The sequence below is a fragment of the Sminthopsis crassicaudata genome, chromosome 3, assembly GCF_048593235.1.
Source record: "Sminthopsis crassicaudata isolate SCR6 chromosome 3, ASM4859323v1, whole genome shotgun sequence".
In the NCBI taxonomy this organism is placed as follows: domain Eukaryota; kingdom Metazoa; phylum Chordata; class Mammalia; order Dasyuromorphia; family Dasyuridae; genus Sminthopsis; species Sminthopsis crassicaudata.
The window spans coordinates 650,996,666-651,015,160 of record NC_133619.1 but is presented as its reverse complement, the minus strand read 5'-3'; the positions used below and the strand labels follow the sequence as shown (position 1 = coordinate 651,015,160).

Here is an 18,495-nt window from a genome sequence, read left to right as displayed (position 1 = left end):
AAGTGCCCCGAACTTCCCTTTTGTCTTTACCACACATCTGTCTCATTTTAAAGGTAAACACTCAAAGAAAATAATAATATTTAATTAACAAGTCAACATTGTACACAAACACAAGAACAGCTTAAAGGAATAAGACAATATAAAACACAAATACAAATAACCCACACTGAGCTAGCAATTCACTTAGATTACAAGAGCAAACATTTCACAATTCTAAATGAGCATGCCATTAAACTGCTCATTTCAACTGGTTTCAACCACACAAAACTAACTACAAGAGCAATTCTTACATAAGTAAAGCTTACAGAAAATGAACCTTGCAGTCCATAGCCGGACATGCATTTATAAAAGAGAAAAGATGCATGCAAAAGCCAATCCATGTGCAAAAACAAATCATGTCTTATGAAACTGATCACTTAAAGACAAAAATGATGCCGATCACACTTATTTTTCATGAAAATGCAGGGAAATGTGAAATGTATGAAAGTAAAAATAAAAAACTTGTGTGTTTTCTACAAATTAACTGAATGCAAGCCAATGATGAATTCTTTTTGTCTTTTTTTGCTGAGGCAACTGGGGCTAAGTGACTTGCTCAGGGTCATATAGCTAGGAAGTGCTAAGTGTCTGAGGCCAGATTTGAACTCAGGTCCTCCTGACTTCAGGGGTGGTATTCTATACACTGCACCACTTAGCTGAATTCTTAATTCTTGATTAATGATCAATGATGATCTTCTTAATTACATAAGGGATTTCTGGAATTAGGGTCTAAATGCAAAATGTTTCCTAGAGGTTTCAGTCAAGAACAGAGGGACATATTCTTGGAATTAACTAGGAAGAAAAGGATTTTTCAATAACAAAAGGCCTTTCCTGCTACCTTCAAGTCCAAGCTGAAACCACACCTTCTGCAGGAAACCTTTCTCAACCTTCTTTAATGCCTTCCCTGAAGATTGCTCCACATTAATCCTGTCTATATCCGGTATGTATATAACCATTTGCATGTTGCCTTCCCCATTAGACTATCACCTTCCTGGGGAGGAGATACCAGTTTGTTGCTTTTCTTTGCATCCCAAACAACAGCACAATACAGTAGGTACTTAATAACTGCTTCTTGATGTCCTGACTATTGGTGCTTCTCCACTCCACAGTCTAGGATATAACATTGCAGTGTATCCAGAAGTCCATGTTTACAATTTTGCTCTAGGATGAAGCCACATTCTGCTAGAGAACAAACATGGGAAGATTTAGGTTAGAAATGTAACTTAAGGTCTGTAGAATCCATTAAGCAACTAGTTTTATTTTAGTAACTTTTTGAAAAGAGTATTTCTTAGGGTGATGGAGTAGGATCTACTAAGTCCTATTTGGGCTCAGAAAAGTACAGGCAAGGACATTTCACTCTCAGGAACACGTTCCCACTTTAAGCAATCCTGAACAGTTTCTGTGAGGAAGAAATGGCTCACAGGAACAGACTTACTTCCCCGAGGCAACCATGGACAGCTCCCAAGAGAAGGAGATGGCCAACAGGTTCAGGCTTCCCCAAGGCAACCATGGACAGCTCCCAAGAGAAGGAGATGGCCCACAGGTACAGGCTTCCATTTTCTCGCTGGCTCCCTAAACCAAAAGGAGAACTTCACTCTGTTCTCCTCTGCCTTGTCTTCTGAACAGAGAAGGGATGCTCAGAGAGCTGAAATTAGACTCTTCTTCTCTTGTACATGTGTCATAAAAGCTGGTTCCCGAGTTCCCTCTTGACAACAGCCTCCAACAGTTTCCTCACTAGAAACCAATAAGTGATTGCTCATTTTCTTTACTAAGGTGTCCCATGAAAGAATGGACTTTTCTCTTGTCAAGGCCAATGCCCTGCATGTGTCTTAGATCTCACCTCCTTCCATCTTCTCTGGGCAATTTCTCCCTAGTCATTCCCTCCACCCATTAATTCCTCTATATCTCCTGGTTGCTTCCTAGCTGCCTACAAACACACCCTCCACATTCAGTTCTGAAAAACAAATCTAAATTGGCCCTGACCCTACTCTTCCCTTCAGCTGTCCTCTGTTTATAGGCAATCTCCTGGACAGGACCATTTGTGTTTATGACTTTCTCTACTTTTCACTCATTTCCCCTCTCCTTTCTCTCTGGCTCCTGACATCCTCACTCCATTGAAACTGTTTTCTCCAAAATTATCAGTTATCTCTTTTCTTCTCAGTGAAATCTCTTTTTTTAATCTCTATCCTTTTTGAGTTCTTTCTCCTGCCCTGAATGCTATTGACCAATTCCTCCTCCCAGTTGGTCTCTCTTCTCTGGGTTTCTATGATTCTGTTGCCTCTTGGCCTTCTTCCCAACCATCTCTTAAGTCATTTTTGCAGGATAGTCATCTATATCACATTCTTGACCTGTTTGCTGCCTAAGACTATCTGTGGTGCCTTCTTTTCTCTTTTTAAACTCTTAGTGATCTCATTAAGTGTTCATTTAGCTTCTCCATGCACATGACTCCCAAGTCTATGTAACCAACTTCAATCTCTTTGCTGAGCCCTAGAGCCCCACCACTAACCATTAGTTTGACAGTTCTATTTGCATGTTTGTGGCCATCTCCGAGTCATGTTAGACAAAATAGACTTATTGTCTCATGTCACAATAATGTGTCTTATTATTTCTTTGGAAGGCACCCCAGGCACCTAGATTCAGCATCTCAGGGTCTTTCTCTGTTACACCCCTATGGACTACTCTAACTTGGTAGCTCCCCTTTGAGCTACTCTTAATGCCCATCTGTCGATGGCACAGCTAAGCCACACTTACCCGTCTTCGGGCACCAACCCAGATCCCACAGAGACAGACCACCATTAGGTAGGGGTGAAGCAAAAGAGAACTTTATTCTGAGATAGCACATATTTATACCCCACTGAGGATATGAGGGAAGAGGGAAGTCCTCTAGGAACCTGGCATAATGGGATTGGCCTGAGAAGAAGGAGGGAGGCGTGCTAGGCTTTAAAAGCACTAAGGAGGGAGGCATGGTACCTGGACTCAGACACTGCCTCATGGGGCTATGCCCCACCTCCATGTAGGACTCGCCTGCACCTCAGAACCTCTCATCCCTCAGGTCCTCCCACATGCCTTGAACTGCCTTCCTTGCTTCTAGAGGCTTTTTAACCCTTACATATCCCCCTTTTTTATTAATAAGACAGAGTGTTCTCATGTTGACAAATGAGAAGCTCTTCCATATAAGCACCTCTAAAGAATTTTTAAAAGAATATATACAAAGCATCCTAGCAAAGTAGACAAAAACAAAAGAAGCAACAATACAAAAATGGCTACATAGAGCCCATGGAATATAATAGAAGGGGTTGGGAAAGTAAGTATGTTGGATCCAATCACTAAGTTGGTCCAGCAAGAGTAGTCATCTCTCTGCTATGGTGCTGTTTTGGGCGTCTCCTGGGTCATCTCCTTCTCTTCTTCAGCCCCTGTTTTAATAGGGGCAACTCTCCTTGTCCTTCTTTCTGGAATCCAGCGGCCTTCCCCATCAGAATCTGCAAGACATAAATATCCCGGCCCTTTCCAAAGTAATAAGGATGGACCTTGCCAATGTCCTTCTTCATCCTTCCAAAGGACATTTTGAATATTCTCTAGCACTTGAAGTGCAGTTTTTATGGAGCTTAGTTTTCTGTCCTGTCTATAAGATTGTGCCAAATGTATCATTCCTAGAGAGAGGCTGATATCTCTATCCAGGCACAAAAAATTGTAATTATATAAAGTCTTATCCATGTCCACCTGTGTGGGCCATCGTGGGTTCTGTCTATTTACTCCCCCTTTCTGTTTAACAAGGTTGGCCTTCAGAGTATGATGGGCCTGTTCCACCAGGGCCTGAGCCTGTGGATTATAGGGAATCCCTGTAAAATGCTTAATGGTGAATGTGGTGAGAATGGTGGCCATATGCTTAGAGGTATAAACTGGCTCATTGTTGGTCTTTATGGTATTAGGAACTCTATGAGAGGAGGAACAACTATACAAATGTTTAATGACTGAAGGAGTGTTCTCACAGAAGGCCACTGTGGCCCCAAGGAATCTAGAGTAAGCATCAATACAGACGTGGATGGTCACACAATCCACATGTGTCACATCCATTTGCCACAAATCATTGGGGAATAAACTCCTGGGATTAACTCCTTTACTAGGTGGAGGAGGGAGAAACTGAACACACTGCTTCCCTATCTGTTGGTCTTGTTCCCAGGTGAAGCCATAAAGGCTATGTAGAGAATTAGCAGGTAAGTGGAGAAATTCATGGGCACATTCAGAGGGTGTGGTGACTGTGAGAAGGGAGCATTGTAAAGCACGGTCCATCACTTCATTGCCAACAAATATGTCTCCTGCACAACACTGGTGAGAATATACATGCAGGATGTAAATGGGATGTTTCCTAGTCTGTAAAATCAGCTGCATTTCATCAAGAAGGTCAGCAATTGAAGAATTCTGAGGTTGTAGGACAGCATCCTCAATGCCTCTGAGCACTTGGACAGCATTTAAGCTATTTAATATGATATTAAGGGGCTCTGAGTATCTTTTACATCCTTTTAAGATGTGATATAAAGGCTGCATTAAAGAAATAGGAATAAGGACATGAGCCCTTAACCATTGAATTTGTCCAACTATTTTCTGAAATAGGTTCAGAGTATTCATCTTGTCTAATTGTAAGTTAGGTATCTGATTAGTAACTGTAGAAGTCCCCATGCAGAGTCCCAGGTAAATGATGGGATACTTATGTGGGATCTTTCCTGGGGCTACCATCAGTCCATGTGGAGCAAGAATGCTCATGGTCTCTTTAAGCAGGGCAGAGAGATCTTTCTGGCTGCTCATTGATAACAGTATATCATCCATATAAGGCAGTATCATGGCATGAAGCCACACCTTCCTAATTGGCTCTAGCCCTTGCACTATGTACACCTGACACAAATTGGAGCTACAACAAATCTCTTGGGGGAGAACTTCCCATTGGTGGTGCAAATCAAGTTCTACATTGTTTATAGAGGCAATGGTAAAAGTAAATATTTTCTTATCCTCTGGGTCCAGAGGGATGGAGAAGAAACTATCTTATATGTCTATTACTGTAACTAGCCAGCCAATGAGTACTAGATTAGGAGATGGCATGCCAGTCTGTAGGGCTCCCTTAGGTTCAATAGTAGCATTAACGGCCCTAAGGTCCACTAGCATTATGAATTTTCCACATTTTCTCTTTTTAATAAATACAAGACTATTACATGCGCTGGACATTGATCCTATGTGTCCAGCCTCCCACTGTTTTATAAATTCACATAAGGTTCAGGTTTTATAAACTGAGAAAGGCCATTGAGGTACCCAAACCAGGGTGTTAGATTTCCATGTTAATGGTGTGGGTGTGATATGAAACAACACCAAACACTCAATGACCCCGATTAAAAATCCTGTGGAGGTTGTATATAAATTGAGGCTCCACAAGCCTTCAATATGTCCCTGCCCCATAGATTGTATCTGAAACTTGCAACCACCAGAGGTTGGAATATCCCCTGTTTGCCTGCAAACTGCCAGGGCAGGTCTTTTGCTACAATCTCTTTAGATATAGCAGCTGCAAGGGCATCCATTTGAAAGGCACTGGAGATTACATTCTCATATCTCTTTATCATCTCTTCCAGGCCAGCCTCCCCATCAATAGTAGGCATGGCCCTCTGGCAGTTAGTATTAGCATTCTCCCCTGTCAATTTCTGCATAAGGAGGTGGGAGGCTTCTCCTCTACCCACAGACCTCTCAACAGCCACCTGTAGGTGTGCCACAAAATCATGAAAAGTTTCTTCTGGGCCCTGTTTAATCCTAGTCATTGAGGCCTTCTCCTTTCCAGAACCTTGAATTTTGCTAAATGCTTTTTGGGCACATTGAGACACAGCTGCATATACTGCTGCATCATATTGCATTTGATCCTCATTTCTTTTATATTTTCCAGCTTTCTGTATTATTTGTCCTGAACTTGTCTGGGAATCTGCAAAGCCTTCACAGGTGGGAGCAGAGGGGAGACATGTCTCTTCAGGGAGGGTGGGGGACAAGGAGGAAGGCCATGCCTGAGAGACAGAGGCGACCTTCCCTCTGTTTGCTTTCTCCTCCCTCGTCTTATCACCCTCCTTTACTTCAAGGTCATATGTCTCTCTGCTTATTTTCTCATTACTCATCTTATCCCTGCCCCCTCCTGTTCCATCATATCCACTTCCTGCTTCTTCCTTACTACCTCTTCCTTCTTTCACGTCACATCCACCTCCTTCATCTTCCTGTTTATTTTCTGATTCTTTTCCATAGTTAACTTCTGCCAGCTCCATTTTATGGGCACGGTGGGATCCCGGTGAGTGCCGGTTTATGACCCTCATTTGTTTTATGACTCTCCTCCGTTTGCACTACATTATCTACTTTTAATGGATTGGGGCTTGCACCTCTTAAAGTGCCCCCAATCACTTGATGCCATTCCGGGATGGCTCCCAGAGTTTCCTTATCATAGAAAGCCATCTAACTACCTACTACCTCCCACTTTTAAAAATCCATTTCCATTTCTACTTGCTTTACTATTCTAGAAGCTTCTTTTCCTGGTACCTTCTGGTCTGGGACCATCATAATAACCTGTCCCATTTTCCTAACTTTCTACTCACTTTAGAGCAGAGTTCTGTCTCTCTTCCCACCTGTAGACCTGCTACAAGGTGAGGTCCTAGCCAAAATTGTCCCATGTTGGGCGCCACTTGTCACACCCCTATGGACTACGCTAACTTGGTAGCTCCCCTTTGAGCTACTCTTAATGCCCGTCCGTCGACGGCACGGCTAGGCCACACTTACCCGTCTTCGGGCACCAACCAGGATCCCATAGAGACAGACAACCATTAGGTAGGGGTGAAGCAAAAGAGAACTTTATTCTGAGATAGCACATATTTATACCCCACTGAGGATATGAGGGAAGAGGGAAGTCCTCTAGGAACCTGGCATAATGGGATTGGCCTGAGAAGAAGGAGGAAGGCATGCTAGGCTTCGAAAGAGCTAAGGAGGGAGGCGTGGTACCTTGTAACGTGCTCTCCTGGCAGTTACAATTACTAGTCTGTCCTAGACCCACCAGAGTACCTTTGACCACTGTCCTTTGCAGTGTGAGCTCTACCTGGCTCGCCTCCTCTGAGGCCTTCTAAGGTCTCTGGCCACAATCTCTTGAATCTATAGCTTAGTAACCGGTAGCGCACTCAAGAACAACCACATGTAATCTTAAAAGCCTTTATTATACCTACTCACATAATGCCCTAACTGATGCCCTGACTTGTTGGTTCCCTGGTGAACACCTGGTCAGAAGACCCATGTGTTCACTACCAAAACCCTTACCTCTTTCGGCTACCCATCTTGGCTTGGCCACCCAGGCTAGGAGCCAGGGTGAACAGCAGGAGGTTAAAGAGGGCGGTTGCTGCCTGCAGTGGGCTTATATAGGGCCTGTGAGGTCACACACACAGCCAATCAGCGAGAGAGTCACCCATTACAAAACTATCTCAATATGGCCAGGATCCCGCCCAAGGGCAGTCCTAATATCCACAGAAATTACTTCTGGGCCTCAATCCCGATGCACTGTGTCCGCCCATTTAAAGGGCCCTTACAGTACCTGGACTCAGACACCGCCTCATGGGGCTGTGCCCCACTTCCACGTAGGACTTGCCTGAGCCTCCGAACCTCTCATCCCTCAGGTCCTCCCACATTCCTTGAACTGGCTTCCTTGCTTCTAGAGGCTTTTTAACCCTTACATTTCTCCACATGATCCCCTATGTCAGTCAGTTACCTATTTTGTTCAGTTCTCATCCCATTACATCTCTCTCATCCATCCCCATCCTATCATTCACCCAGTTACAATTCATAGTTAGTTCATGTCCTAATCATCTCTCCCCTGGATAACTATAGTAGACTCCTAAATGGCCTCCCTGCCACAGGTACATCATCCTCTCTCCAAACCACTCTACACAGTGTTTAAAATGGCATTCCTTTAGCCCAGGCATTCTTCATGCCACCCCCCCTGCCAGGTTTAGAATATTATTTTTAAATTCAATTTTATTTTGTTTCTAGCTTCTAAATTTTCCCTCCCTTCTCTCCATCCACTACCCAGTGAGAAAGCAGGAAAAACAAACCTTATTATAATATGTGTAATCATGTAAAATAAATCCCCCATTTGGCCTGTTCAAAAGAAAATCTCTTTTGACCTATTTTCTGAGTCTACTCACTCTCTCTGGAAAGGGATAGCTTAATTCCTCATGAGTCATTTGGAATTGTGTTTGGATGTTGGGGTTTGATGCAAATTTCTGGGTTTCTCCTAGCTTTCTTCATCCTCTGTCTCTTATGTCTGCTCTCTCCAATGTACTATCTGGTAGCCTCCCACATAACTTTTAATAAAGCTGGTCATATTGCTCAGGAACCTCAGTGAGAAGCCAGGACTACATTGAAATACAGGCAAGAAGTGTGTCTTGTGGAATATAAAAATTGGCTGTACTAAGAAAAATGGGTTGGGATGCCTATGTGGCTAATCATGCTTCTTTCTGACACTTAGTGAATATGAGACATGTTTGTCACTTGTGATCTTTGCTAAGGGGACATAACTATCAGACTCCCTATCCCTATGGAAGGAAGGGATGAAATCTCTCCCAGTTGCACAAGGACAGGTAAGGATAGACTTGTCTTTTGGGGACTGTGCCAGGTCAAGGTGCTTGGGCTTATAGATAACATTCAGATGGCCCAGAGGCTAATGGTATAGATGATAACTTAAAAAAATAACTGGGGGAAAGTGGGTATGATTATTCTTGAACATAACTAAAAGACAGAAAAATGTGGCTGGAACAATTGGGACAGTAATGCAGAATATTAATTTCAGAATATAATTTATTATTAAATAATAGTGAATAATTTTAATTTCCTTACTCTGTTCCTCATCTTCTTCTTCCACTCCTCCCCTACCCTGGGATTACTCATTTCCATCAAAGCTTATCACAGACATTATTCCTCATGAATGCTCTTTCCTGATCTACCAGTTGTTAATACCTCCCTATGAAAGAAATCTGGATTTCTTTTATATACAATTTGTATATAAGGGATTATCCATTTGGATGTCAGCAAAGCTGATAGAAGGGGCAGAAGGCAGAGAAATAGAAATGAGAATCCATGTCAGTGTTTAATGTAGTGTCTGGTCCATAGTAGGCACTTAATAAACATTCATTGATTGATTGTCAGATCAAAAGAATACATTATATAGTTTAAGAAAATAATATACTCCACACTAGGAGTTTTTCTTTCCCCCTGAGGCTAGACTTGCCCAGGGTCACACAGCTAGGAAGTGTTAAGTGTCTGAGACCAGATTGGAACTTGGATCCTCCTGAATTCACAGCTGGTGCTCTATCCACTGCGCCACCTAGCTGCCCCTCCACACTATGAATTGTGATCAACAACAAACTTTTACTGCAATATACTGGGAGAAATTGAAAATGAAATTCAGACTAGACTTTATCACCTTCAAAGAATAAATTTTATAGAGAAATTTATTTATACTTATACAGTAGGGAGGGAGGAGAAATTAGCATTTAAATTTTAGTGCCTCTTGGACCCACATTTAAAGCCACATACTAAGATTAGATCAAAATGGGTCCAAGATTTAGGCATAAAGAACAAAATCATAAATAAATTGGAAGAACATGGGATGGTTTACCTCTCAGACTTGTGGAGGAGGAAGGAGTTTGTGTCCAAGGGAGAAATAGAGACCATTATTGATCACAAAATAGAAAATTTTGATTACACCAAATTAAAAAGCTTCTGCACAAACAAAACTAATGCAAACAAGATTAGAAGGGAAATAACAAATTGGGAAAACATTTTTACAGTTAAAGGTTCTGATAAAGGCCTCATCTCCAAAATATACAGAGAATTGACTTTAATTTATAAGAAATCAAGCCATTCTCCAATTGATAAATGGTCAAAGGATATGAACAGACAATTTTCAGATGATGAAATTAAAACTATTTCCACTCATATGAAAGAGTGTTCCAAATCACTACTGATCAGAGAAATGCAAATTAAGACAACTCTGAGATATCATTACACACCTGTCAGATTGGCTAAGATGACAGGAACAAATAACAATGAATGTTGGAGGGGCTGTGGGAAAACTGGGACACTGATGCATTGTTGGTGGAGTTGTGAAAGAATCCAACCATTCTAGAGAGAAATCTGGAATTTTGCCCAAAAAGTTATCAAAATGTGCATGCCCTTTGACCCAGCCATACTACTACTGGCCTTATACCCCAAGGAAATACTAAAGAAGGGAAAGGGACCTGTATGTCCCAAAATGTTTGTGGCAGCCCTTTTCATAGTGGCTAGAAGCTGGAAGATGAATGGATGTCCATCAATTGGAGAATGGTTGGGTAAATTATGGTATATGAATGTTATGGAATATTATTGTTCTGTAAGAAATTACCAACAGGAGGAATACAGAGAGGCTTGGAGAGACTTATATCAACTGATGCTAAGTGAAAAGAGCAGAACCAGAAGATCATTATACACTTCAACAACAATACTGTATGAGGATGTATTCTGATGAAAGTGGATATCTTCAACATAGAGAAGAGCTAATCCAATTCCAATTGATCAATGATGGACAGAATCAGCTACACCCAGAAAAGGAACACTGGGAAATGAGTGTAAACTGTTATTTTTACCTTCTGATTCTTCCTGTGCAACAAGAAATTCGGTTCTACACACATATATTGTATCTAGAATATATTAAATATTATAATATATTTAACATGTATAAGAATGCCTGCCATCTGGGGGAGGGGGTTGGGAGAGGAAGGGAAAAAAACTGAACAGAAGTAAGTGCAAGGGATAATGTTGTAAAAAATTACCCATGCAAATGTACTATCAAAAAAAAAGTTATAATTATAAAAAAAAAAAAATAAAAATAAAAATAAATTTTAGTGCCTCCTTTGTGTGGGACAGGGTGCTAAGTGACTTTTACAAATATTATCTCATTGTATCTTCAAAAGAAACCATTGACATAAGTATAGGTAACAATGACTCAGAGTTCACCTAGATTAGCTTCTCTTTACCCTTTGATGAGAAATAAGCTCTCCCAATTGGGTGGGGTCTAACCCAAGAATGAGACTTTGTCAGCTTTGTTTTTCATAAGGTCTGTGATTTGAAACAGGAAATAGGAGAAAAAAATCCCTGGTTCTCCTTGATCTGAATAATTGGTTATTAATAATCATTTCTCTTACTTTCTAGAGAAAAAGCAAGTACAGGGTATCTATGATCAAAGGAAAGGAAGATTAAAGAGGGCACTATACTGGCTTCCTTGACTTACTTTTTATTTTGGTTCTGAGTAAGGTCTAGCATAATTAGTACAAAGAAACTTTTAAGCTTAATATGCATATATTATATGTGTATAATGTACATGGTGTCCCCTTTAATCTTTGGGAGAATGATAAGAAAGGAACCTTTGGGGGAAGGGTTGGAAAGAACCTTTGGGGAAATGTGCTCCTGACTCTCAAATCCTCCTGGCCTCTGGAAGGGGCCCACCCATTCATGAAACTCCCAGATAAGTAATCTCATTCAATTGGAGACCTTGGCCAGGGGCATAATGGAAATGGAATGGAAAAATTAGTCCTTAATCTCCTCAGCCTCAAATCTCACAAGGCTAATAACAGATGACTCTGAACCCCCAATCTTTGCTAATGTCCTTCTGGACTTAGCCCACTGGGTCTTTGTCAGTGTAAACGCATCTTAGCAGAAGTCCTAACAGGATTTTGCCCACTAAGAAAGCTGTCTTCTTAGTGTTCTGTTCTCTTCTTGTAAATAAACCCATTCTTTGCCACAAACCTTATGCTTGTATTTATTGGGGTTTGCGTATCTTTGACAAGCCTGCCACTGGCCAAGGGGATTCCATTGCTGTTAGGGGGTCTCTCGACCCTCATTTCTGACACCTCATCATGTACACACATATATTTTTTTCCATGAGGAAACTTCCTGCATAATTGAGAATTTGAGGCTCTGCTGCAGCAGAGACAGAAGTTGTCTTAGCACTGTGTTCTCTATGCATGTGATTCACTATCATTGTGTCTTTAAGTTTATTCCCACTTTTTTACCTCTCATCGCCTCCAGGGACTTTTTGTGTATTTGTTGGAGAGTAAATCCCAAACTATTTTGAGAAATATTCCATAAAGATTGATGCAAATCATTATTAATCAGAGAAATGCAAATTAAGACAATTCTGAGATACTACAATATACCTATCATATTGGCTAAGATGACAGGAAAAGATAATGACAAATGTTGGAGGGGATGTTGGAAAACTAGGACACTGAAGCATTGTTGGTGGAGTTGTGAACTGATCTAACCATTCTGGAGAGCAATTTGGAACTATGCTCAAAAAGTTATCAAACAGTGCCTACCCTTTGATCCAGCAGTGTTACTACTAGGCTTATATCTCAAAGAGACATTAAAGAAGGGAAAGGGACCTGCATGTGGCAAGATGTTTGTGGCAGCCCTTTTTATATAGTGGTAAGAAACTGGAAACTGAGTGGATGTCCATCAATTGGAGAATGGCTGAATAAATTATGGTATATGAATGTTATGGAATACTATTGTTCTATAAGAAATAACCAGCAGGATGATTTCAGAAAGACCTGGAGAGACTTCCATGAACTGATGCTGAGTGAAATGAGCAAAACCAGGAGATCATATATGTATCTGTATGAGGATCAATTCTGATGGATGTGGCTATCTTTGGCAATGAGAGGATTCAAATCAGTTCCAATTGATCAGTGATGAACAGAACCAGCTACACCCAGCGAAAGAACACTGGGAAATGAATGTAGACCACAACATAGCACTTTAACTCTCTCTGTTATTGTTTGCTTGCATTTCTGTTTTTCTTCCCAGGTTATTTTTACTTTCTTTCTAAATCTGATTTTTCTTCCCAGGTTATTTTTACTTTCTTTCTAAATCTGATTTTTCTTGTGTAGCAAGACAACTGTATAAATATATATACATATATTGTATTTAATGTATACTTTAACAGATTTAACATATATTGGACTATCTGCCATCTGGGGGATAGTGTGGGGGGAAGGAGGGGAAAAGTTGGAACAAAAGTGTTTACAAGGGTCAGTGTTGAAATGGAAAATTGCCCATGACGGTACAACTATATTGGCTTCCTTGACTTACTTTTTACTCTGGTTCTGAGTAAGGGTCTAGCATAGTTAGTACAAAGAAACTTTTAAGCTTAATATGCATATATTATATATGTATAATGTAAATGGTGTACCCTGTAATGTTTGGGGGAAGGGTTGGAAAGGAACTTTTGGGGGAAGGGTGCTCCTGACTCTCAAACCCTCCTGGACTCTGGGTCAATAAAAAGCTATAATAATAATAGTAATAATAAAGATTGATCATGATATGCATTTGAATAAATATTTCTCCCCAAAAGTTAGAAAAAAATTTTTTTTTCTGATTATAAAGGAGAAGCACACTGATGGGGCGTTTAACTTTTTAATGATGGGGAGATAGCTACTCTCAGGGTCATTCATTGAATCAGAGATAACAGTCCCTCCCTCTGGGTATCCAACTTGACAGTTCTAGTGTGAGACAGGAGAGTAAGATATTGGAGATTTATTTATATGACAGGGAGTTTTGCTTTTAGGACCACAATTTAGCTGGGATAGTCAGGAAACAAGGATCCCAGATAATAAGGCTTGAATCTATCTATCTATCTATCTATCTATCTATCTATCTATCTATCTATCTATCTTTCTATCTATCTAAATGTAGATGTAATGTATGGGCTAGTTCCCTGGAGGGCCTCAGGATCAGAATCAGGATCAGTCAAAGTCCTTGGTCTTTAGGAGAAGTGAAGAAGGCAGCAAACTGCCACATGGCTTGTCAAATGTGGAACCTGGACTCAGGAGTCTGGAGCCTGAAGTTTTTTCCCTGCCGAGCACCCTGTGGCAGAGAGACTCTGACCGTCTCCCTCTGTCTTCCAATCCTTGCCTACAATTACCTCATCACACATTCAGCAATTGCCATCATGAGGAGAGCCATCACATCACCACATCATATAGAGCCATGATCTCCCACTGAGTGGGTAATTAGCCTTAAGTGCTCTGCTGCTCTGGATTCAAGTGCACCTTTTCAGAGTTCCAGCCCTCTATATATAGATATAAATAGATAGTTTGTTGTTGTTCCTGAGGCTGGGGTTAAGTGACTTGCCCAGGGCCACACAGCTAGGAAGTGTTAAGTGTCAGAGGCCAGATCTGACTTCAGGGCTGATGCTCTACCCACTGCATCACCTAGCTGTCCAGATGGATATATATATATTTTTAACACCTTCAGTTTTTTAAAAAAAAATTTTATTTTGAACTTAAAGACCAAAAGGTGAGCATTTGTATTCTCAGGGCAGAACCAAAGAAGAGGATTCTTTTTTTTTTTTTTAATTAATTTTTATAATTATAACATTTTCTTTGACAATACATATGCATAGGTAATTTTTTTTTTTTAACAACATTATCTCTTGTATTCCCTTCTGTTCCAAGTTTTTTCCCTCCTTCCCTCCACCCCCTCCCCTAGATGGCAGGCTTTCCCATACAAATATCTTATAGTATATCCTAGGTACAATATATATGTGCAGAACCGAATTTTGTTGTTGTTGTTGCAAAGGAAGGATTGTATTCGGAAGCTAAAAATAATCTGGAAAGAAAAACAAAACAAACAAAAAAAAACAATGCTCACAGTTTACACTCATTTCCCAGTGTTCCTTTTCTGGATGTAGCTGATTCTGTCCATTATTGATCCATTGGAATTGGATTAGCTAAGAAGAGGATTCTTTATAAAACTGTGAAACAACAACTTTGTAACAAGGAAGTCAAGTGGGACAAAGCCAACCCCCAGATCGAGAACGTCTGTACTTTTCAGTACCCGGTGTCCACCACCTCTCTACCAGCTTGTGGATCCCTTCACCTGGCCTCCTCCGGAGTCCTGCTTAGCCTGGTCAGAATTCTTTGCTCTTTCACTGTTACTTTTCTTTATAAAGTTGACATAAGTTGTTCTCTTGCTTCTGCTCACTTTGCCTGCCGGTTCTCTACTCAGTTCTCTGAGCTGCCCCTCACTCACACAGGCTCTGCTCCATGAGGATCACATCTGGGTCTGAGCTGGGGAACAAGAAGGCACAGAGTGAGGGGGAGGGTCTGGGAAGGGGGTGGGTGCACTGGGGGAGGGTCTATCTGGGGCTCTTACCTCCTGGAGGTCTTCTTGATCTCTGTCCCTCTGCACCCATTGCCTGTGGGGAGAGTCGGGGTCAGCCTTCCCTGGGGCTCAGGCCCTCCGCCCGGCTGCCCCCAGCCCCAAGAACTCACTGATTCTGGCCCGATGGTGGAGGAGGAAGAGGAGGAGGAGGAAGAGGATGAGGAGGAAGAGCAGAGCTGAGGTGGCCAGCAAGATACTTGCATGTTTCTTGGAGAGACCTGGGAAGTCCAGGATGAAGACTAAGGGGGGGGGGTTTGAAGGACTCTTTTCTTCCCAGAGCCTCGGCCCAAGGGAGGGGGACAGAACCCCGTCCTCAGGGAGGCCCCAGGCTTCTTAGGAATCCAGGCCTCCAGACTTTATTAAGCCTCCCCCGCCCCCCCCCCCCCCAGCCAGAGCACACAAGACAAGACAGAGCAGCCCCTGCCCTCGGGGGGGTGGGGGTTGGGGGAGTTACATTCTCCGGCTACATTTGGGTGTCTTGTCCACAAACACACCCATCCCTGGGGGCGGGACTCCTAGTGTCTGAGGTGGGGGAGGGCAGGAAAGTTTCCCTGGGGGGCTCCTGAGCTAAGGGTGGGGGACCTTTGCCTTGTCAGAGGAGGAGGTGGGGAGGGAGAGCGTGCAAGATGGGGGAGGGGGCTGTGGGCAAAGGCCCAGAGGTGGGAGGAGAATCACTCAGTCAGAGTCAGAGATGGGGGGCCATGGGGGGGTGAGCAGGCCTGACAGGGCTGTTGGGAATCCCCCAGTCACTCACCGAACAGCCAGTTCTGGCCTTCAGGGTTCTCAGTGTTAGTCTCTGTGGATGAGGAAGGGGCAGGGTCAGGGCCTGGGCGGGGGAGCCCAGAGAGGCCCGGAGGGAGCCCCTGGCGGGAGCCCCAACGCTGCCCGGACTTGCTGCCTGTGGGAGTGGGACAAGAGCCTCCCTTCTCTGGTTCTCACTTTTCCGTCTGGGAAATGGGCCCGTGGGCTCATGACTTCTGCTGTCTGGCCAGTTGTGAGGTTTGGTGCTCCCGTGGTGCCTGAGAGCCCTCTCCTAGCTGCTGCCTGAGCACTGGGGGCCGGGCTTGTGGCGATGCTCCCTCCCCCCTTCCCGGGTCTACTCCCCAGGTGTGCTTTGCCCTCCTCAGCCCTGGGCCCAGGAGACATATTGTCATGTGGGAGACCGGCACAATGGGCAGTGGGAGATGGGGAGGAGTAAGAGGGCCAGGGAGCAGAGGCCCGGGGTCTGCCTTCTCTGAGCCCCACCCATTGTCAGGCCCTCCTCCCCCTCTCTGAGCCTCCTCCCCCCCAGCCCTCCTGGCCCCTGGGCAGGGCTCTGAGCAGGCAGTGTGATACCCCAGGACCAGGGAGAGAGCTTAGGAGGGCTGGGAGGAAGGGGGAGGGGTCTCTCACCTGTGACCCTGAGCTCCAGGGGGTCAGTGGGGAATGACCACCAATGTGGGGAGTCACTCTGAAAGCTGTAGCATCGGTATGTCCCTCCATGGGCAGAAGTCACAGCAGGGATGGGGAAATTGGCCTGAGAGCCCCGTCCATGGGGCTGGGCCGTGGCCTGGGTGACCTGTGCTCCGTCCTGGTACAGGACAAACCAGTCATGGAGCAGCTGGGAATGGCACTGGAGGGTCACATTGTGTCCCGGGGCCACCGTGGAGTTGGGCCAGGCTGACAGAGAGGGTGGATAATATACGTCTGGGGGAAACAGAGGCAGAGGTTAGGGCTCTAAGGCTTCTCAATCAGGGTGGAGCAGATCTGGTTAGAGCCAGGATGGAGCTGGAGATTTAGATCATCTCTGGAAGAAAGGACATCTCAGAGAGAGAGAGAGAGAGAGAGAGAGAGAGAGAGAGAGAGAGAGAGAGAGAGAGAGAGAGAGAGAGAGAGAGAAAGAGACAGAGACACAGAGACAGAGACACAGAGACAGACAGAGAGAGACAGAGACAGAGAGAGACAGAGAGAGAGAGACAGACAGAGAGAGAGAGAGAGAGAGAGAGAGACAGAGAGAGAGAGAGAGAGAAAGAGAGAGAGAGAGAGAGAGAGAGAGAGAGACAGAGACAGAGACACAGAGACAGAGACACAGACACCAAGAGAGACAGAGAGAGACAGAGAGACAGAGACAGAGACAAAGAGAGAGACAGAGACAGAGAAAGAGGCAGAGACAGAGACAGAGACAAAGAGACACAGATAGAGATACAGAGACACCGAGAGAGACAGAGAGACACATAGAGACAGAGAGAGAAACAGAGATAGACTGAGACAAAGAGAGACAAAGAGACAGAGACAAGAGAGAAAGAGAGAGACAGAGACAAAGAAAGACAGAGAGAGAGGAAGAGACAAAGAGAGACAGAAACAGAGAGAGACAGAGACAGAGACAAAGAGAGACCGAGACAGAGATACAGAGACACCGAGAGACAGTCAGAGAGAGACAGAGAGACAGAAACAGAGACAGACAAAGAGGCAGAGACAGAGAGAGACAGAGAGAGGCACACAGAGACAAAGAGAGAGACAGAGACAGACTGAGACAAAGAGAGACAGAGAGAGACAAAGAGACAGAGACAGAGAGAGGGAGAGAGACAGAGAGATAGAGACAAAGAGACAGAGACAGAGAGACAGAGACAGAGACAGAGACAAAGAAAGACAGAGAGAGAATTGAGAGACAAATTTGGGTCAGTTCCAGGAAAGAAGCCATGGTCAGGGAGGCTTCCTCCCTGACGTCCTCCCATGTCCCACAGAGACCCTGGGGCTACCCAGAGGAGACACCCCCCCTCCCTGTGCCCAGGTCTGAGCGGGGGGAGGGCACAGAGTAGCAGCAGGCCCCTCTACTCCCCTCTGCCTTTGGGAGGGTCAGAGCTGGGAGGGGGAGATGACTCACCAGCCCGTGTTCCCTCCCCAGGGAACCACCAGCTCTGTCTGGGCTCCTGGGCCCCAAGTGGAGCCTCCTGCCCCAAGATGGGGCCTGACTGAGGCAGCTGGAGGTGCAGAGGCCAAAGCCCTGGCCTGGAATCAGGAAGATCCTGAATTCAAATCCAGCCTCAGACACTTTCCAGCAAGGTGATCCTAGGCTAGTCATTTACTCACTGTTCGCCTCAGTTTCCCCACTTGTAAGATGGGATAGCATTCAGCTGGCAGAGTTATTGTGAGGCTCTCATGGCAAAATAATGTAAAATGTTTGGCACACAGTAGGTGCTGCATAAATGCTGATTCCCTTCC

The 18,495-nt window shown here is 43.9% G+C and overlaps 1 protein-coding gene across 1 annotated transcript in view; it reads right to left on the bottom strand.

Annotated features, from left to right (window-relative positions):
* Nucleotides 1–18,495, bottom strand: part of LOC141562650 (paired immunoglobulin-like receptor B) — an 88,026-nt gene that overhangs the window by 57,525 nt on the left and 12,006 nt on the right. The gene's annotated exons all lie outside the window — the stretch shown is intronic.